The sequence below is a fragment of the Equus quagga genome, chromosome 21, assembly GCF_021613505.1.
Source record: "Equus quagga isolate Etosha38 chromosome 21, UCLA_HA_Equagga_1.0, whole genome shotgun sequence".
In the NCBI taxonomy this organism is placed as follows: Eukaryota; Metazoa; Chordata; class Mammalia; order Perissodactyla; family Equidae; genus Equus; species Equus quagga.
This window is the reverse complement of record NC_060287.1, coordinates 14,857,746-14,881,065: the sequence shown is the minus strand read 5'-3', so window position 1 is coordinate 14,881,065 and position 23,320 is coordinate 14,857,746.

Here is a 23,320-nt window from a genome sequence, read left to right as displayed (position 1 = left end):
TGTAGATTACTCAGGCCAGACTTGGAATGGGGAAATAAATTAATAAGGTTTTGTAGTAGTTCAGAAGAGTGATGATGAGACTCCCAAACCAGGGCAGTAGGAATACATAGGGAGAGGAAGGAAAGTTTTAAGAAAACTTTCGGAGGCCATATTGGAAGGAGTCAGACATGGGTGATGGTGTTGAAGGAGGAGTCACAGATGATGCTCAAATTTCAGCTTGGAAAACTGGTTCATTCTGATGCCACCATTTAACATAGAAGGTATAAGAGTAATAACAAATTTGAAGAGGAAAATGCTGAGAGATGAATTTGAGATTTGAGATACTGGTGGAGCCACCCAGAGGACAGTGAATATGTGGCTCAGGTAAGAAGTCACTTTGTTGGGGATAAAAACGGAGGAACCATCAACACACCAGTAAGAGCTGAAAGTACGGGAATCTATTTGCTCACCTAGCAACAGTGTTTAGAGTGTAGGGATAAGAAATTCAAGAATGATATATAATCGTACTTCTAGGAGGAAGGATCTCCTAAAGGACACAGAGAGGAGGAATGGTGAAAGATTAGAAGGGAAAGAGTGGGGACGGTCACAGAAGTCAACAGAATTTCAAACAGGGTGAATGACCAAATCAAATGCATCAGAGAAGTCCAACAATATAGTAAGGACTCCATACGCCCCTTGCATTTTTCAATTAAGAGTTTATTAGGTGATCCTAAGGTAACAGAAAAGTTTCAGTAGCATTATAAAGGCAGAAATTATATTTTAAAATTACCTGATAAAGTTTTTCTTATGTTTATTGAATAAACAAAAGCAAGGCTATATGATTTCTTTCTTGCATATACAAATAAAATATTAATTTGAAAATAGGCCATTTCTATACCATTTTAAATATACAGAAAGATGAATCACATTTTAATTAAAATCTGTATAAGCTTTAAATTGCCTATAGTCTAGTGGGTTAGACATGATAATATAAAGGTGCTCTGTAAGGGATAACTATAATTGTTATGCATTTATTTATTATTTACTTATTTAGATCTATTGTTATTTACTTCATTATCATTGCCTTTTGCAAATATTTCTCTAAATTATTATTTCTCAAAGAAGCATACAGGCTGTATTAATTTTTATCACTGAGAAGAAAAGAATATTTTGTTTGTTTTGTTTTAGATTCCACATATAAGTGAAATCGTACAGTATTTGTCTTCCTCTGTCTGACTTATTTCACTTAGCGTAATGCCCTCAACGTCCATCTATGTTGTCACAAATGGCAAGATTCCACTCCTTTTTATGGCTGAGTAGTCTTTCATTGTATACGTGTATATACCACATCTTCTTTATGGATTCATCCGTTGATGGATGAAACCAACCGAAGAAACAAAAATCAAGTTTATTGATACAGAGAACAGACTGATGATTGCTAGAGGGATGAGGAAGTAAGGGGACGGAGAAATGAGTGAAGGGGGTCAAAAATTACAAAGACCCAGTTATAAAATAAGTACTTGAGATGTCACATACAGCATGGTGATTATAGTTAATAATTCTGTATGACGTATTTGAAAGTTGCTGAGAGTAAATCTTAAAAGTTCTCATCACAAGAAAAAAATTTTATAACTGTGTTTGGTGACAGATGGTAACTAGACTTATTGTGGTGATTATTTTGTAGTATATAAAAATATTGGATCATTATGTTGTACACCTGACACTACATAATGTTACATGTTGATTATACCTCAATAAAAAAAGAATCTTTAAAATAATTTAGTAGTTGGAGATATTCACTTTAAGGAATTCTCTTTGAAATATTATTTAAACATGAGCAAGAAATGCAGGGCTTCGATTTTGTCTAAGATGTGAATTACAGGTAAAAACGTGGGAAGAAAGGCAGGGCAAGTTAGGTTAGCCTATGTCCCAGACTCATAGGATGGCAGATCACTGTCCTAAAGAACGCAGTCTCTTAACATGCTGTCCAATAGTCAACACTCTAAATATCAGAGGCCCTTATAGCATGACTGTGAGAAGAAAACCCTAGATTAGTGATTTCTAATCCACAACTTGGGCTTACTTAAGAGTCTTTTCAAAATACACGTGCCAAGGTCCCACTCCGGACCCAGTGTAGCAGAATATCCAGGAATGGGTCTAAGGCATGTGCATTCTGACAGGGCCCCTGAGGTGAGGTGATTCTGGTGTGCATACGCAGATAAGAATCACTGTCCTCCATGAGAGCCAGGATGGCTCACCCCATAGATCGTGGCTCCCATTCTCAATTTAGTCTACTTCTATAAAATGTCATGATGTGGGCAGAATTCCTCCTGAGATTCCTTTATCCACCAGAAGGATGAAACTTTTCACCTCTAGCAGAAAAGCTACAAAGTGGGCGATAGACTGAAAACACTTCTCCATGCGGAAACGGAGAGAGATGCTAGGAGTGCCTCTGTTAGGTTTCAGCTACTTTCTCTAAAATTTCAGTTTGTGACTTTCCAGGTTTTCCAGTTTAGGGGTAAAGAGGTGGTACCCTCAGATACAGCAAAACAAATCACACAATTTTACAAATTGGACTTAGAGTAATCGAATTTAGTTAAAATTACATCAGCTATTTAGATACATAGTACAACTGTACAAACTATACAAAACCATATGGGAATATAATCTCAAAAACAAAAATAGTGGATATCACATGAATGATTTGATGTAAAGTGGCCAAAATATTTAAATAGTTTATTAATTTTGCCTGTTTTTTACCCACACTCCTCCTTTTTCAAGTAACAGAATGGAACCCTAGATGGGTAGAGATAAACACTCAGCTTCATGCCCCATCTTCTTTCCCTTCACTTCCCCACTTACACCCGCCCCATGTAATGCCAGGCTTCCCTTTGCCTTCAAATGCTGCCAGCTACTACAGTACTTTTGGGAGAAGTGATTGGCAAAATCTGTGTGAGTGTGTGTGTGTGTGTGTGTGTGCATGCATGTATGCACAATGGGGCATATTTTCCTTCCCAAAGAAGGGAAGTTGTATTTCCAATAATCACAGATGGGATGAACTGCTTAGAGTACAACTGTTTTTTAAAAAGGAGAGAAAGAGAGAGAGAGAAAGACTTTCTATTATATTGGTGTTTTTGCTGCTTCATAATATATGTTTTAAGGTTTTCACAAATTAATCATCATCAATATTGTTTTTACCATGTTTAAGTCACACACTCTTGAATCCTCGCATTGGTAAAGGAGAATGGAAAATATTTATAATGTAGGTATCACTGAGAAATGATAGACAGGGAGCTTGGAGAGCTGGTTAAGGGGAGACACGGCCTAATCTGGGGAGTCAGAGTCCATTGCCTGAGAAAGCAGCGTTCCAGTTTTTGGTTGGATGCAAATGGCAGGAATAGACAGTTATACAGCTCTTTTGAAACAGCCATCCTATTTCTGCTCCAGCACCCAGCCATCCTACAAACACTCCCTCAAGAACTCCTGCTTTAAGGAATCCAATCCCTCCCAGAATTATCTGTTCTTACATTCAAATTTGTCTAAGTCATTAAATGATTCTTCCCTGGCACTCTTGATTTAGATCACAATTCTGAGAACTTGGAAAACAGAAATCATCGAAGACAAAAAAGATAGGCTGAGTACATTTTAGACTTCTCTGACCAAAAAAAGAAGGTTGGATTTACTTAAACATGTATAATGTGTTCTCCAATGAGAATAGAATAAAAAGAAACTGCTTGAAATTTTGGGAGGAACAATTTAGGTTTTACATATAAAGTGAGTAAGACTTGCAAATAGATTTAAAATATCTCTACGCCCATTCTCATTGGTTTTCTCAATGGAACCACCCACTTGCTCTCTTTGATGCCAGACTCACTAGCCTCCTTTTATAGCTCCTCTATGTAACCTACTTCCTCTCAGCCTAGACCTTTGAAAATGCTATTCCCTTCTTCTGATAATCACCCACAACTGATTCATTCACCCTACAGATATTTACTGAATACCTATGATACGACAGGCACATTTCTAGGCATTGGGCATATGGCAGTGAAAAAGGAGAGGCACCCCTGCCTTCATGGGCTTATACTCCATAAGGAGTGGTGGAATTACTTCAGGATTTCCCAACCTCAGCACTATGGGCATTTCGGGCTAGATAATTCCTTGTGGTGGGGGCCTATTCTGTGCATTGTAGGGTCAGTACTCTGGCCTCTACCCACTAGATGCCAGCGGCACTCCCCCAGCTGTGATAATACAAAATATCTCCAGACATTGCCAACTGTCCTCTGGGAGAAGCAAGATCATCCCCAAGTGTCAAGCACTGGGTTACTTAGTAGCAACTGTTGCAGTTGGCATTTTATATTTATTGTAGTAATTATTAGAATGCTGCCTTTTCTCACAAGATGATACCTGTCTCCACAGAACACACAGTACCCCTTTTTCTTCTCACCATAATATTCCCAGCTGCTAGGTCAATAACCAGTATATAGTAGGCATTAAATAAATATAGTTAAGGAACTAAATGATTAAACCAATAGGCAAAGCTCTCTTCTCTCAAACCTGAGGTAGATATTTTTACGTGCTCCACTAGCTCTTTCTGCTTATCCTTCAGCAAGCTTATTAAACATATTCTAATTGCTTACACTTTGGTCTGTCTCCTCTCTCTCTTATCCACCACGCTGAACATTCCTTAAGGGCAGAGAATGTGTCAGATCCATCTTCATAGTCTCATTTCCTAGCACATTATCTGACAGATAAGGACCTAAGGAATTGATGGATGAATAGCCACACTAATAATTACCAAACATTCAACCTGGGGCAGGCATCAAGCTAGTTCATTTGTGCTATACACATTCCATTTCATCTTTAAAAGAAAGTTGGAAGGAAATGATATAATCTCCATTTTCACAGAGCAGGAGCCTGAACCTTATATGTAACATACCCCAGGTATGACAATGGTACAGTTAGAATCTGAGCTTTCAAGGTCTGATTCTAAAACCCTAAGCGTTACCCTCACTACGTAGGTGGAAATTTCTTGGCATTGTCTATGAGAACCAGTGAGTGAGTGACTTAGGGAATGGGAAATTAAGAACAACCCAATGTTTTCCAAACCAGAGATGTACCCATGTAGCTTAAGAAGAAACAAAAAAATCACTTTGTGGATGAGATGACATCATATTACCTGTTTTTTTGGGTGGCCCAAACTGAATATAGTTCTGTGCATGAACACTGACAATGGAATGTTTATTTAACTAATAATATTCCAGTCATGTGACACTTTATGGTGATATCAATAGTAAAGTTTTAAATATAAAAACTGTTTTTTAATCTTAAGACAGCCAGCCCTGGTTGTCTAGTGGTTAAGATTCGGCACTCTCATTGCCACAACCTTGGTTCATTTCCAGGTCAGGGAACCACACCACCTGCCTGCCTCTTGGTTGTCATACTGTTTCGGCTGCATGGTGCTATGATGATGAAAGCTATGCCATCGGTATTTCAGATACCAGCCGGATTGCCCATGCTGGACAGGTTTCAGTGAAGCTTCCAGACTAGGAAGAAGGACCTGGCCAGACACTTCTGAAAAACTGGCCATGAAAACCCTACAAATAGAGGCAGAGCATTGTCTGATATAGTGCTGGAAGGTAAGAGGATGGCGTGATATTTGTTCTTCAACAGACTTGGATTTTAAGAAATAACATCGTTTTGGAATCCGGTGCTCAATAGGACATTAAAAAAGCTCACAAATTACATTCTAATCATTGATTTATAAGTTATTTTCTCATTTTTTTGTCCACAATTACATTTTTTCTAGCAACTGATTTTATAATTATTTTTAATATGCCTTCCCCTCTCTTCCAACCTCAGATTAAAATAATAAATGTATATAGCAGACAGGATTTTTATCAATTATATAAGAGAACAAAAGATGAAAGAAGTAAAACAATTTCTGTCTACAGGAAATTTATTAAAAGGTAGAATTTACAATATACTTATTTAATTTTTCGAACATTAGAAGAAAAATATTAGAGAACAAAGCAAGTAACATTACAGCAATGACAATGTCTGAAACGTGGGTTTCACCATTTTTAGAGCATACTCACTTACCTCTTACAGAACTCTCACAATTCTGGAAGGTAGGTTTGGTAACAATTATTATTTTACATGTTGTTGCTGAGAAATCTGAGATTTACATGATTTGAAACACATTTTCAAGTTCACTGAGAGGGTAAGTGGACTAGCTTGAAGTAATTCATATCTTTTGAAAGTCCAACCTACATTTTACTATACCTGTTGCTTACTCGAATAGATGATTATATAGATGGGACCTAAGAAAAATGGGACGACGTAAGGGCTAAGTTAACACTCTATCGAAGTCCTAATCTTAAGATGTTGCTGTACTTTCTTGGTATTCATTCATATTCCCTTTTCTTGAAATATAACCATTCAATTCCATGACTGCTTTTGAAATTACTAAATAATGTTTGTTCTCAATTTTTCCATGGTATAAATTTGACAATTTTATTTCACAAAAATCATGACCCTATTTAAAACTAACTCAAGCGTCCCGCAAGAAATGCCTTCATAAAACTGAAGTACTTCTAACTTAAGATCATACCTACAAGATTGTACTTTTTCTGAACTGAGGGTATTTTTTCTAGTTGCGATGGCAAAATTTACTGCAATCTACCCATTGCTCCAGTTTCATCTTCTTTTTACTAAGTGATTATCTCAAATTATTTCAATTACTTTCATTGCCTGGAGCCGTAGTTTTCAATTTGCATCTGCTCAAAATGCACCTGAGGGCAAATTCATCTTGAGAGTTTTCTCCATAAAAAGTGGTTCTGGTACTGCCTAGTTAGAAGCCAGGACGTATGTAAATTTCCGATCTCTGAACTTCCAAAGAACTTTGTACACTTTATCACTCATTTAGCATTTATGTGTGTAAAACCTTAAATCAGTTAACTTTTCAGGGATTTAATATTATTTCTCATAATAAAATATAAGCCATCAAGGTCAGAAAACTTGTGATATTTCCTTTCCTCTTCACAAGACTCAGCACTAATGAATATAGTTGGTGCTAAGTAAATATTTGTTAAGAGATTAGCCAATTTGACCATAAACTGATTTAACCCAAATGAATTTAAACTATCTCCACTTAAGATCAGAGTCAGAATTAGAATGATCAAAGCATTGCATTGTTTGCTACAAGTAAGGTTGGGTTTCATTCAAATCATTACAACAAACATAATAAATGCAGCCCAATTCCAAATAGACTGGAAACCAAATAAGTGTTTACCAAAACATACTATTTTCAGACATAAGAGAAAGTGTAAGATGGAAAATGAAAGAGTGTGGGGCTCTCACGACATCCAGTTCCCTGTTAATGCTTTTGGCAGCAACAATGGCAGGATGGAATTCCATCCCGGGCAATTCTATTCAAGGAAGAGCTCCCCACTAATACCCCTTTAGTAGCCTTTGCAAAAATTATGAGAAAAATGATGTTTGATTTTCTTCTCACCCTAAATTCAAACAAAACACTTCTCTCTCTTTGTTCTCTTTTCTTGTTTGGGAAGGAAAATTAGGAAAACGCTGACAGAAAAAGAAAAAGATTTGAAGTCAGGAAAAAATAAGTATTGTATCATTCTTTTAAGTTCTCATGCTCCTTCAACTTGTTTACATGCATGCATGCATGTGCACACACACACAACATATTCATTTGATATCATTGATATATATTTGATAAACACTGCCAAAATATTGGTTTGGACATTGTCTCAGTTATGGGCTAGAAAAGGGGAAAATATGTGAATCTATTCAAAAACATGTGAGTATTACAAACAAAACCTTTTTATTGATGAATTAATATATAATATTCCAACTTCTATATCTTCTCCAATAGTCAACATATAGAAACAGATACTAAGAGACAGTGTATAATTCCCAAGCCTTCTATTTATCACATGCTTAATATATGTTTACTTTCTCGTTATGTGTTGATTAAATTGTTATAAGAGTTAGTTTGCATTCAAACACTAATGGGAAGCAAAATAGGGAAAAATACATGCCAGAAAAAACAAAGTTTTCTTGAAATTAAATTTAGAGCATACATTAGTCAATCAAATGCAAATAACTGGTTTATACAGACATATAGATATAGGTATGTAAATATCTAGACATGCTTTGTGTTCTAAGAATAATTACATATACACAGGTTCTATAACTGCTATACATTGAATCAGCTACTTCCAGCCTACTTTTTTATATTCTGAAGCAAATGAAAATGAAAGTATTGCAGAGCAGAACAGAACTCCCTAGAGGGGCCTTCATTGGTTATTTGGTTCACAGCCTTACTTTAGAAAGGAAGAAGCTGGGATCCAGTTTAACTGACTTTCATTTGAAACCTGAAATATAAATTCGTTTGTGGACTCCATTTCTAATAAGTGAGGATTCTGGTTGGCAATTATTTAAATAGTGGTGTTATTTACAGCATCCATTTCACTGAAAGCCATGTCTTCCGTCTGCCTGGCAACTTGCTTTTCAGAGTCATAAGGTTTCACCAAGGCTCACCCCTGTCTGTAGTTTTGCTTTGTTCCTGTGCCCGTTCTTCAAAGGCTTGCTCAAATGCTACTCCTTCTTAATGATGTCTTCTTTGGTCATCCCAGCTGGAAGTGATCTTTACCTCCTCTGATCTACTAGAGCAATTATCACATTCTGTCTTGTAATTCAACATGGCTTAGTGAAAGCGAATGGACAGACTCTGTAGTTAAGCAGATAGGGGTTCAAATTTGCTTTTGCTGCTCACAAGCAAATAAAATTTGGGCATGTCACTCAGCTCTGAGCCATAGTTATAGTTAATTACAACTACCTTAACTATATTTGTTTATACATTTCCTGCAAGATGGTGACCAAACATATTAACCAGCTAGATAAGTTTTAAATCAATGTGTCATATACAGTTACCAAGTATTTACTAAGTATCTTCAACATGACATATCTTGAACTAGACGTTTTCAAAATTTCAGAGTCACATGTCCACATTTATATAACTGTATTTTCTATCTCCTCTACCAGAATATTCACATCTTCAAAACAGGGACTATAGATAGTATCATACATCATTTTTTAACCCATGGTGCCACAGTAGGTATTTGACAAATAACTGAAAAAGTGAATGAATAAATGAATGAAAAATTGAATTGATTATTATCATTATTGGAAACTTGATTGGTAAATTGTCAGAAAGTGTTATAAACTGTTTAATAGCTAGTATCATTCTACACAAGAAGGAATTATTTTTGTTGCTAACGTTAATCCATCTAAAAATGAAAAATAGACTCTTTCTCTAGATATACATTTATATCTTTTCACCAAGAAATATACATTTGATTCGTTAATATCCTTATTAAATGAAATTAAGCTTTTATTAAAATTTCTACATGGAGTGAATGGTTTACAATATAAATACATCTGAGCCCTGTGCAAAAATTGTTCAATCAATGACAGAAAACATAGTTTCTACTATTAAATACATCTACGATTTCTTTTTCTCATACCAGCATATCATATTGGTATCCTTCAATACCCAAAGCCATCGAATGACTATGGACAAATTGCAAATGTCTGCCACAGCACGGCACAATGCTTTGCATACTTAAATGCTTCAACACTCAAACCCTACAAGGATAAAGCAGTACGGTCACCATAAGTGGATTCATCTTTATGATGGGTTTTATTCTCTAAAAGGGTTAATGCTCAAAGAATCCTTTGTTTTGTGACAAGTGTAACGTGAGGACCCTCAAAACCCTGATTTATCACTGCTCCTTTTTTTCCTCTTTCTTTCCTGGTGTTATTTTTTAAGTGCTTGCGATCCACATTGGATAAAAAAAGACATTTGAGGTCGAGAGCTGCGGAGGTTCAGGGTGGGAGGGAGAGGGCTATTTTGAATCTTCTGACAGTGAGGTTTCGTTCACTAAGGAGCTCTCTGTGGGTTTCTGGCATTGTAAGTGTTTTGTCTGCTTGCAAGCGAGCAGCTGATGGATGGGGAAAATGTTCACTGATTTGTAGCGCCTACACTGCAGCCAACCAGCACTAGAATGAGGTGGCACCATCATGAATCTCTCAACTATGCATATTTATATGCAGCTGCTGTACTTCTAAACCTCCAGTGAATACCAAGTGCTTGTGTGGCCACCAGTTCACACAATGCCGTCCTGCCGCATGCTCTGATTTAACTACTGTAAGGAAGAATAGACTTGGGGGGGGCTCGGTGCGATAGAGAAAGGAGAGGTAAGCATGGAGGGAGAAAAGACCCTTGCACAATTCCTTTTTCTTAGATAGTCAAGAGAATGAAATGAATGTGGGAACAAGTAGAGAACAGTCTAATAAATGCTGTACGTGCTTGAATCTCAAGTTCTAAAATTGATTAATGGAAACGAAATCCTTTTAAAGATGGTGTTTTCAGTGAACAAGGCTTTGGGACTACACGATAATGATGTGGTTAAAATATGCTGGCACCATTGAAATCATCATAGTACTGAGCTGTGTGTATGAGAAAGTCCCTCCCCTGGGTGTACCACAGCTTCTGTCTAGAGAAATAGATGAGATGCTATACTTTGGGGGGAGGGGAGAAGAAATAAAGAATCTTTAATAGCGCTGGAAAAAAATTTAAGTGAAGTGAAAATATGAGGTTGTTAAAAAAACACAGATGAAAGAGAATTCATTTTAGAATGGAAAATGGAGCAGGAGGGGTGGTTTGGAAGCACGAAAGCTATAGGGCGAGGTTTGAGAGCTGAAAGCTTAGAAGAAACGAAGCAGTACTGTGAGCAGAAAAATGAAATTAAAGGAATAAAAGAAACAAAGAGAAAGGAATTGTCGAAGTGAGAGTCTTCTCTTTCAGAGAACATAAAAATTTCTACTTGAGATATGTAGATATACGTTTGGAATTATAGATTCTAAAGAGCTTTATGAAAATGTCATAATTTTATCAGACTGCCAAGTTTGAGGCACAATAAATTTGTAAGGTTGGAGATTTTTAGACTTGATCAGTGAATTTCATTTTCCAAGCATTTAAAGAGAAAAAATTAAAGAGACAAGAGAGGAATGGATAAAACTGAAAATCACATAGAACTAGCATCTCTTATAAAATTATTCCCATTCATAAAGTTCTGAAGGCCAAATGCAGGTAAATGCTATCAACAACAAGAGCCCGCAGTGCCTCTGACAGAAGTTCATTTTATTATAAGATTAAGGCTCAGTTCCAATATCAGCTGCATCAAAGCAACATGGAATGAAAAGTCAAATTCAATATCTGGGGACAGTTTGATTCCATTATCAAAAATAAGCTTTCTGCTTTACCATGCAGGGTTAAAGCACTAATTCAGCCCAAATTACAGCTGCTCTTTTGACCAGAACATAAAATGGCCCTCTTCCAAATAATTCTCTCCGAGTTTTCTAGGCAGGGTTTCAAACCTTATCTCCCATGGGTCTAGGGAAGATGGATTGAATCTTGAAAGTTATAATGCCAGAGCATATTCAATGTTGGTATTATATTCTAGTCATTTAGCCTTTATTAAACAGGTCCAGATTTTTAAAACAGCACACAAAACCTCAAAATTGATTAGGAGATTTTCTCTTCTGGCACAGAAACACCCTACAATACAGTAATAATTAGACTCTGAGCTAGCAATGTACTCCACCCAGTGGTGTGTCAGAGTAAAAATGCTTTTTATAAAGGCTAAATCTGACCTAATTTCCTTCTATTTTTCAGCTCCTAGAGTGGTAAAATGTTAGATAAATATATGAAATGTAACATGAACTTTACTCTTCATAATGACAAAACAGGCAGCATATTACCTTTCTTGAAAAGATCATGTCTTCCAATTTTTCAATTAAAAATAAGTAAAACCTTTAATACATCTCTCATATAAGGATTATAAACAAGCAAATCAATCTTCATATATATATATACACATATATACATATATGCATTGAGAAAAGTGACAGTTTCTGAGGTCATATAGGAAAGCACTAAGTTACTATCATTTAAACTGATAAATGATAAATACCATTTTCCTGACAGGGAAACCACACCTGAATGCTAAGCAAACAAGCAAACAAAAAGGCAAGCTGAACCACTGATGGCTACTAGGATGCAAGAAGAATGGGCTCCTCAGATTAATTACATCATCTAGTTTACTGGCCTAACCAGAACGTCTTGCCCAGTCTTGTTGAAATATCTAAAATTCTGTTCATTTTTGCCCTTGTTTTAGTTGTCAGGGAACAGAGGAAATACAATGGACTCTTTCTTTTGTGATTTATCTTTATGATGATCAAAGATCATTAGACATCAAAGATATTGTGAGTTGGATAAACAATGTTCTGAGATTAGGTCTCCTCCAGGAAATTACACTTAAAAAATTCTGGCTGTCCTTGCTTCTTACAAAAATTGAGCAGAAATAAAAGCTGAATTTGTTTGGATGCCTAATGCTGGGTTGGAATTTTCCCCTATTAAACATGGAGGCGTATGAAAGCCCATGTTTCCATTTAACAGACGAAGAAAATATAGGAAAAAATGCTCTGGCTATAATGGCTGGCCAACATTTTAGAGTTTGAACAAAAATCAAGATAATATTAATGAGAAAAATACATGGTGGGAAGCAACTCTGGACTATGTCAAAAGTTAGCATTATTCTTATTCTAAAACTGCCATTAAACAGATACTTGATATTAGGCAAGTCACAATACTTTTGAACCAAAATTTCTTTGAATGTTAAAAAATATACCACTAAAACTAGTTTACTTGCATTGCCAGGGAAGAAGAGGATTAATAATTCCTAACTTTGTTTACATTATGCACCTTTGGCGAATCTGATGGAAATCCATGAATATCTTCCCTAGCAAAATGTTCATACCCATAGACCAACAATGATGTGCATATAATTTTAGGATTTCAAGAATCCTCTGCAACCTATTCAAAGACTTATCTGGAGACCATGAACTTCATGTAAAGGAGCTCTGGAGAATCTTTTATTAATTTGTAATCTCAACCAACAGACTACATCAGTTAGTTCCACTCTCAAGTCATAAGCAAGGTATTCTGGCCCAGAGTTGGCATTCAAGGAATTTGGAGCATATAAACATTTTCTTAAAATTGTCTTAAAATTGAAGTTCTGAGCTAGGGACTTTAAAATCATAATTTGTTCTGAATAATTTGAGTTACAATGAAAAGCGGAAACGAGGAACCACATTAATGCTTACTTAATTCAATGAATGTTCAGACTTTCCTGTAGCACAAAACAGAACATTGAAGAAAGTAGTTGTGTGTACGGACATGTGGAGTAGGTGGCATCTTTACTGACTTTCATATTGTCATCTCTTTCGTTTTTAAATTATGTGAATGTGTCATAATTTTCCAATTAGAAAAAATACTATATAATTACTCCACCATCACCTCACGGAATACAAAAGGGCTTCTATAGGACACATTTTTAATAAAAGGCAATGTAGAACGCTTACAGTCATTGCTCATTAAATAATTCTCTCATGTGTTGCATATGACATCATTTGTAATACCATGTTTGTAGCTATACCACTGTGACTCCCATCAAATACACACTGCAGCAAAGCAGACAACCAGATACAATCAGAGCCCGTTAGGAAGTGGCTCACCATTATGCCGGACCAATTACACCCAGGGTCAAAGGATGTCCCCAAGTAGAGTGGACCATACTCACTATTAACCAAAAAGCCCAAAGAGTTGGCACTGCTCTTGCTGCATTATATCATGATTACATTGCATGATCAAGGCAGTTTTTCAAGGATTTAGGTTACCCCAGAAGAGCAGACATTGTACAAATGAGTATAAATTACGAAGAAATTTAACTATGGAGAAGTTATCCAATTTTTCTGAGAGTAGCTTCTCCTTATACACAATGTTCAAAATAATAGTAGCTGTAATTTTTAAACGTCAGGATCAATGTAAAGTGTATAGCAACATATCTGGTACAAAGTAAATATTGAATACATGGTAACTGCTACATTACTATTCCTAGCATTATTATTAAAATCACACAACTAATTAAGCATAATCACAGCAGAACTCAGACTCACTACAATTTTCCTTTCTCCTTTTGGTAAAATTAAAAAACCCCTGAAACTATCCTTCTAATAAACACTGCTTATTATAAAACTGAATCATCTATTAACTAAGCTAATGTTTCAAGAATAATAATTACAGGACCAAATTTAGTTCCGAAGTTGCTTATAATCATAATTAAGATCTTACTGCCCGAAAGAATCAATGGCTTAAAAGTCACTATCATGGGACCTTTGTACCAAATACAATGTTCAAAACAATTGACGCCTTAAATACTGTTAAAAATGTGTTTAATATTACTATAACTGCAGTGTCTGCTTTCTTTGAACCAGGATCTGATGAAAATGATCTTATCTCAAATCAATATTTGTGCAAATTGTTTGCCAGTTTTAGCAATATAACAGGGCATTTTTGACACATTCAAAACTCTGAAATAAAGGCAATTTTTTGTTTGCATATATCATGGTAAGAGTTGTATATATCACTGGAAAGCATCAGTTGAATAGCAAAACATCTGTACTTCAATTGATATTTAAATGTTTATGGAGATTCATGGGTAGCTTGTAAGTGAAATAATTTTATTGATTCTCCTTTAGTCTTATTTATAGTAAAGAATTTTAATAAAATAGTGGTTGGACATTCCATTATATTTCAAAAGATGAAAAGATCTTATCGTTTTTCCTTTGTTTAATATTAACATCTGTTATATATAACTCTCTTTTGGTATTTTTTTATCTTTTGAATTGGAGTAAAAACTGACAAGATTTGCTTTACCTTCAAAGAATTAAGGTGCTTTCATTGCACATGAACAATTTTGCTGATAATCTTCCACAGAATTGCTTTGGAAGATACAGGAATATTAGCGGAGGATGGATGCAGGAGATAGAAACATCATCAGAAGCTATAAAATGTCCCACTGATAAACTCCAACTGTGCTCTTCTCCAGGGCAATAATAACTTGGTCATTTTTCCTATTACTCTAATTCTCCTGACTTTTGCTTTGCCTACAACAGCAGAAGGTGAGGAACTCTGAACTAAGGACAAAAGAGGCTCCGTGTTCTACACATTACAAATAGAAATCAAAGGGTATATTTACATCTAAATTGAAAATTAGTTTTGCAGAGAAACCTTGGCCTGGAAAATGAAGACAGATTTGAACTTCTTTCCTAGCCTCTAGTCATCTCAGAGATCTACACTGACAGCCTAAGGCAGGGCATTCCCTCACTCTGTCTCTATTTCACCATTGAAAGAAAAGGCCAACGCTTTCAGGCTTCCACCCCAGCTATACCAGAATAATTTTGTAAAAAGCGAATGTCAATATGCAATGTACAAGCTCAGTATGAATCTTAAAGGATGTATGAATAACCTCTGAATTACTATACTGTCTATTTTGCAATCAAAGGAGATGATAAATAATTCACCTACCAGCTTAACCGAGAAACTACCAGCCAAATGCAACATAGACAGTAATATTCCTTATTATTTTCCTTTGTATTTTGTGGAGAGTGGCAGGGATGGGATGCTTCCATTTGTCACTTTGGATGATACTTGAATCTAACAATCTTGTAACCCAGGCTCAGTCGAAACTGAGTGAGGTTTTAGCAAAACAACTGAAAACTCAGAACAAAGACTTTTCAGAACATCGCCCTACCTGACATTATGAAGTGATGTTAGTTATTCCAAGTCTGGGAAAATCCCCAATGATTAGAGCTTACCTTCTAACTAATATTTCTGTTGCTTGAGTGAATTCAATGGTTATAGTTCGGCTGCATGATTTTCCAAATAATTTCTTTTCCTGTTCCTTCTTTGTATTTTCCTTATCACTCACAGTCTTTCCTAAGTGCCCAGATACTTAGGGTATACAAAGTTGTTTGTTTTGCGTGTGAACAAATTTATTAAATAATCACATCCTTCAGCCTTATTTAGAGCTGTTGGTTCAGATGTGAGTACAGCTCCGGTGACTTCTTTTTTGGGGGGGGGGGGGGGAAGAGAGAGAGAGATTTAAGGAAATCTTTATATTTTATCCAGGAGAGAGTCTTAATATTGCCTGTTGTCAACCTAAGTACATTTTAAATGTCTGAATATGTGTCATGATCACCAAGTCAAAATGCCAAAGGTCCAGAAAGGGGACATTTACCAGCAAGGCACCACAATAGGTTTGTACGTTATAGGTTGTATGTAATACAACAATGTTGTATTTAACAGGTTGAATATCAAAGTGATTGGGTGAGGAATTAAACATTGCTTAAGAAGAAGACTTGAAAAATTAGAGGACTACATCAATGGTATCCCTGTGTAGTTCCAGATTTTCTGCTTATGGGTCTTGGGCCACATCCAGATATACTGAACTGAATTCCCAGTGGTAGGCCTACACATCTGCATGACAAGCTCTTAACATCAAGCACAGCCAGGTTTGGGAATCGCTGGGCTAAATTTCGTGAAATGTCAGTAGTTTAACAGTCTAAAGTATTCAATGTTAAATATTACAATAAAAAATCTATTTTTGAGACAAAGTGTTTCATAATAATATACACAGACAATTCTCATAGTACTGAGGATTTATACATTAAAGAATCAATTGGACCTTATTTTTATGTAGAGCAATAAGGTAATTCCAATGCATTCTACTATTTTGTTAAATGAGAAAGGTTTATGAATCATCCATGGAGTCAGGCAGCTGGAAAGGTTCTAACGAAATCATAAGACTGCATTTATAAAGCAAAATCTACAAGCGATTTAAGAAGAGGAAGAACACTAATCATTCAAGGCTTTAATGTGCCACTCTCAGTATAAGAGAGAACAAGAGAACAAAAAATAAGAGAGAGAGAAGGTCTAACCAACATAACCAACAGAGTAGATCTTCTGGATGTATTAAACTCTGCCCTCCAAGAACAGAGAAAACACATTCTTCTCAGGTGATCACAGAATCTTCAAAGAATTGACCACATGTTAAACTGCAAAGAAAATACTGGTAACTTTGAAGTAAAAATATTATAAGCAATATTCCATAATTATAAAGCAACAAAATAAAAAATTATATATCTCTTTAAAAGAAAGAAAGGCCTTTCCACTTGGACATTAAAAAAAACTTTTAATTAAATAACTCGGGTAAAGGAAGAAATAGAAATTGAAATGCTGGAATTAAAAAAAAGATAATAAAAACCACGCATCTGATAAAAGGAAAATCATTGCACTAAACACTTTCATTAACACCAAAGAAACAATGAAAGCAAATGAATTAAATTCCTGTCTCAAAAAAGCAGAAAAAGAGTTTAGGAAACAAAAATAAGGTATTGTAGGATGGAAATAGAATAGAGAATTACAAAAACAGCATATCTAATTAATAAATTAAAATCTTCTTTATTTAAATAACGAGAGAGAAAAAGCACTAGCTAACCTGATCAAGAAAAAGCAATGAAAAAGTATAGTGAGAAAATGATGCAAAATAACAAAGGACAAAAGGGAAATAACCATTGAAACCAAAGAAATTAAAACACATACACACGCATGCACATGCACACACACACACACACACACACAGAGGACTGCTTTGCAGAGCTCTATTCAAATAAACTGGAAAAACTAGATAGATAGATATTACCAAATTGACTTCACTTGAATTATAAATCTTAGAGCAATTTCCACAGGAAAAAATAAAGAAAGTTACCTATGAATTACTCCGCAAAAAGCACTAGGTCCTGATGGTTTCACAGAGTATTTCTTTCTATGACCATATAAAGACTATCGAAATTATTCCAGTGCATTAAAAAAAACTTAAAAATTCATAATTCCTTTTAGGAAACAAGTGTAATAATGATACCTAACAAAATAAAGACATTACAAAGAAAGAAACAAAAGACCAATATCATTCATAATTAATTCACAAATATTAAATAAAATATTAACAAACAGAATCCAATACCATATTAAGAAAATAATGCACCATGACCAAATGGGCTTTCTTCCATGAATGTAAAATCACTTCAATATTTAGAAATCTATTACTATCACATATCATGTTATAGAGCTAAGGCAAAAAAAATCATGATTGTCTCTATAGATTCTGAAAAAGCTTTTGACAAAATTAAACACTTGTGATTAAATAAACCTCAATAAAATAGGAATTGACGGATACTATATATATAAAATATAAAATAATATATATATAAAGTTATAGATATATATTAATCCAAAAGTCAATATCTTATTTAGTGAGGAAACAGTAAAAGTAGCTCTACTAAAAGTGAGAACAAGATAAGCATGCCCACTATTTATGCTAATATTCAACAATGTGTTTAAGATATTAGTCAATGAGATCAGATGACAGAAATTAATTAGGGACACAAGAACAGTTAAAGAAGCAGCAAAACTCTCTCTATTTCTAGATAATATGACAGTATACCAGGAAAACCTCAGAGACTCAATGATAAAGCTAACTCAAACAAACACAGAATCCAGTAAGTAGCATGATATAACATTAACAGAAAAAATAAATAGCCTTAGTATATTAATAAGTAAATAGTCAAAAGATATAATGATGGAGAAAAGCCATTTATTTAACAAGAAATGTGGAACATTTAAAATTTTTAAAATACATTTTTAAGACCTAAAAGTAGACTTGAACAAATGGAAAGACATATCCTGTTCTTGACTAAGAAAACTCAACGTTATAAAGATGTGAGCTCTCCCTAAGTTAATTTACAAACTTGATGAACTCCCAATAGAAACACCAGTAAGCTATTTTATGGAGCTAGACAAGTTGATACTAAGGTTCAGGAAACTTCAGAATAACTAGGAAAATATCAAAAAAGAAAAACTACAAGGGAGACCAGCCCTACTAGACATTAAAATATACTATAAAGCCTCTATAATTAAAACACGTAGTGCTGGAACATAAGGAGACAAATACTCCAGAAAGATGGAATACAACAACCAGAAACAGTCTAAAATTTAGCACATGTTAAAAGAGGCATCTCAGATCACTAGAGTGAAGATAAACTTTTAATAAATGGTGTTGGAACAACTGGGTAGCCATTTGGACCCAGATAAAATTAGGTCCATATCTCACAATATACACTAAAATAAACTATAAATGAATTAGCGATCAAAATTAAAAATGAAACCATATAAATACGAGAAGAAAATATGAATGAATTCCTCTTCAGCAATGGATTAGGAAAAGGCTTTCTAAATGTGAATCAAAATCCAGAAGCAATAAGGGAAAAGATCCTAAAAATTCTCATCATAGGGAAAAGAAAATTTTTTTGTAATTACATGAGGTGATGGATGTTAACTAAACTTATTGTGGTAAACATTTCACAATACATGTATGTCAAGTCATTATGCTGTACACCTTAAATTTTGTAGTGTTGTATGTCAATTATATCTCAATAAAACTGGAAGAAAAAAGAAAAGATTGATAAATCTGAATAAGTAAAAAAATCTAAAAATATGCAGGAGAAAATTTGCAAAGTCAAAGACAATGGAAAAACTGACAAAAAATATTCACAACATACACTACGGACAAAGGGCCAATATCTACAATATGTCAAGAACTCTTAAAAATTGGGGAACAAACACCAAAAACATAAAAATCGGAAAAACATTTGAATCAAAAATTTTCACAAAAAATAACCCTCAAATATATGAAAATACTTGAATACCATCATAATCAGTGAAGTACAAATTAAAACAGTGAGATACCATTTCTTAACTCTCCGACTGGCAAAAATTAATGCTATCACATTCTGCTCATAAGGGTGTGAGGAAACAGGAACTCACATGTACTACTTGTAGGAGTGAAAATTGTCCAACCCCTCTGGAGGTAAATTGGACAATACCTAACAAAACTACATATGCAATGACCTATTGAGTCAGCAATCCAACTTCTAGTACTCTACCTTGATGATCCCTCCAAGAATTAGAAAATACATATGCATAAGGTTATTCACTGCAGCATTGTTTTTAATTGCAAAATATTGGAAATAACCTAATGCCCATGCACAAGAAAGTCAATGAATATATTATGTTAGAGCAACACAACAGGGTACTATGCAGCTGTATAAAAGAATGAGGACAATCTCTATGAATGGAGGTGTAGTGTTTTCCAGGAAAATTTGTTCAATGAAGAAGGTACACTGCAAAAGAGTGTCCCTAGTAACTACCTTTCTTGTCAGAAATGAAAATATATAAGAAAATAAACACATATCTGCTCATTTGTGCAAAGAAACGCAAAAGATAAACCAGAAGCTATAAAAAGTGGTTACTTATAGGGAATGAGAGAGAAAGGAGTGAAAAGAAAGGGGAAATGGGAACCTGGTAGGAAGGATGTAGAGGGAGCAACAAGTATAACTTTTTTAAAAAATAGTTTTGTCTCTTAGAACTATAGCAATTTTCACAAAAATTAATGAAAGGTAAAATTTTAAAAAATAAAGAAAAATTAAAATAACCCAGGATAGGAGGCGAACACACAGGCAACAAATGAACCTATTTACATTATAAATGAAGAACATAACCACAATGAATGGGGTGGAGAAGAAAATAATGTCCCAAAGTCACTTCGGAAAAAAAAAATTTGAGATACTGTGAGGCACAAAGAACCACACACAATTACTTTACTCTGATGAGTAAATCATTTTCTCACAAGGGTAAAGCTTACCAACTTTGTAACTACTAGAAGTGTGTACCAGGACTGAACAAATAAGTAAATATATTGTAGATAATAAGAGTCACATTTTTCACTTTTAGTTAGAAATGTTACAAACAAGGAAAGAGGAGAGGCTAGAATGAACCCTATTGGATTAGATTAGAATCAGAGATATCAGTATTAACTTATAATTGCTCATATATTTATAGACAGATAGATATAGAAATAAACAGGAACAAATGTCCATGCATGGATTAGTATAAATACATATATTCTCTAGCTATAGTCACTAAGGGGATCTGAAAGCAATAACATCGCAGTAGCAAAAAGCATACCTAGCACCCAGATATTGGTTTCTAAATTCCATTTTCCAATAAAAGGAACAAGAATTCCTTGGACAAGTGACTTACTTCAGAGCTGAGCAGGAAGAACACAAGGTGAATCTGGAATAGCTTCTGTTGCCAAACACTAAGAAAGTGCTCAGAAAAGGATGGGGGCATTTGAATAGACACTGAAGCCAGCCTGAAAAAAATTCCCAACAGCCGAAGCTGAAATAATTTGAACAAAATACCTAATGATAACATTGAATTCTAACCTCTAAAATAAATAAATACCCATGTGTCCACAATGATATAAATATATAATTGAATAAGCAAACAAATGGGGGAGAAGGAACATCTCTTGTTTAGAAGAATTCCAATGAATAAAGGTAGAAGGAATGAAGGACACACAAAATCCCCTTAGGCAAACACAATAGTAATACTTGTTATAGGCAAGATCAACCAATAAACGTTAAAATCAGTGGGCAAAAGACTGAAGAAACACAGGATATTAGCTGAGTCTAAAAGCATCTCAACTGACATATATGTTAATTATGAAGGGAAAAATAGTAACTTTACATTGGAAAAACCTGGCCGACATCGCCTTCCTCAAGTGATGAAGGTAGCAAGATACACTGACGTCATGTATCCCCTGCTATTATGCACTGAGTAGGGCATATCACTCATTCTTGCCCAAAAGCATAACCTCAAAGTACTCATGAGAAAACATCAGAAAAAATCAAACTGAAGGAGATTCTACAAAATACCTGGTCCTCTTCAAAACTGTCAAGGTCATAAAAGAAAAGTTAAGACTGAGAAACTAAAATACTGAGGAGACAAAGAGACTCAACAGCAAAAGGTAATATGGGATCTTGAATTGGATATTAATTTCGTAGTTTTGATAATTATACTGTAGTTACGTAAGTCGTCAACATTAGGGGAAACTGAGGGAAGGTGATATACATGTACTGTCTGTTATTTTTGTAACTTTTCTGTAGGTCTAAAACTATTGGAAAATAAAAGCTAGGAAAAGAAATCACAGCATTTTAAAAGTCAGTATTCTACTTTAAACCTGACATTGTGATCTGGGTTCTAGTCCTGGCATTGATGCTAACATATGTGACTTGTGTATGTCACTTAACATCTCTGGGCTTCATTCATTCATTTACTTATTCAAAGAACATTTATAATGTAATTGAATAAGCTATCCTCTAATGCTTTTTCTCCTTTAATATTCTATTATCTAGGAAAACCTGAGAAACAGTGTGTAAAAATTATTCATAATCTCAATTCGTCTTAATACGATATTTATACTACCCTGGATATTTTATTCAAGTTATTCAAAGTTATATTTTTCAAACATATCTTGTTTCATTCCTAAATTTGGTGCTTTGTTTTTTTCTTTATTACTTACTTTTACCGGAAAACAACAAGGCAGCAGAGAGTGTAAGCTACTGTTTGGGATCATACGTCATCTCACTGTAAATATATTATATTATTGTCCTAAAAGACTGGTTTAATGCTTAGAAAGATCAATCAGCCTTTCATTGAATGCCAACTAGAAAGGCATAATAGAAGGTGGTGGGAATACAGAAATGAATAACAAATAGTCCTGACTGTAAGGAGCAGACAATTTAGCCAGAGAGCAGACATACATGTAAATGAATATTTGTAAGTCAGTGTGAAAAGCATTGTGATAGAGATGTGTACCATTCCAAAAAAGAACAATCAACTCTGCCTGGGGGCAGAGGGAAGATTTTTCAAAGGAGATGCCACAGTATTGGAGGACCAGAGGGCAATTTTCAGGTAGAAAAGAAGGGGAGGATTTTTCATGATGTGGAATACTATGAGCAAATGGATAGTGCTGTGAAAAACGGTGAGAGTTTCACACCAACTGAATCAGATGCTAAAGAGTAGTGGCAAAGGCCTTACAAGCTAAGCTGAAACGGAAAGGACTGATGAACTGAACTGCTCTCTAATTCTTGTCCTCCTTACCCTGCTCTCCTTCTTGCTTGCTTGCTTGCTCTTTCTCTTTTACACCACAGTTCATCCAAAAACAAAAACAACAAACCAAAAAACAAAACAAAAACCCCAGACTTAGCCCATGAGCTTTGCCTTAACCCTGCAGGCAACAAGAAGCAAAACGCTCATTCTTGCTTCTAATGTCGAATTTTATTCTATAAGCATTCATGAGGAAAGGATCCTGTATGTACAAGACTCTGGATAGTTATAAATAAGAAATAGTCTTTACCGTGGAGGTATTTAAACAGGGGAGAAGCAAAGTCA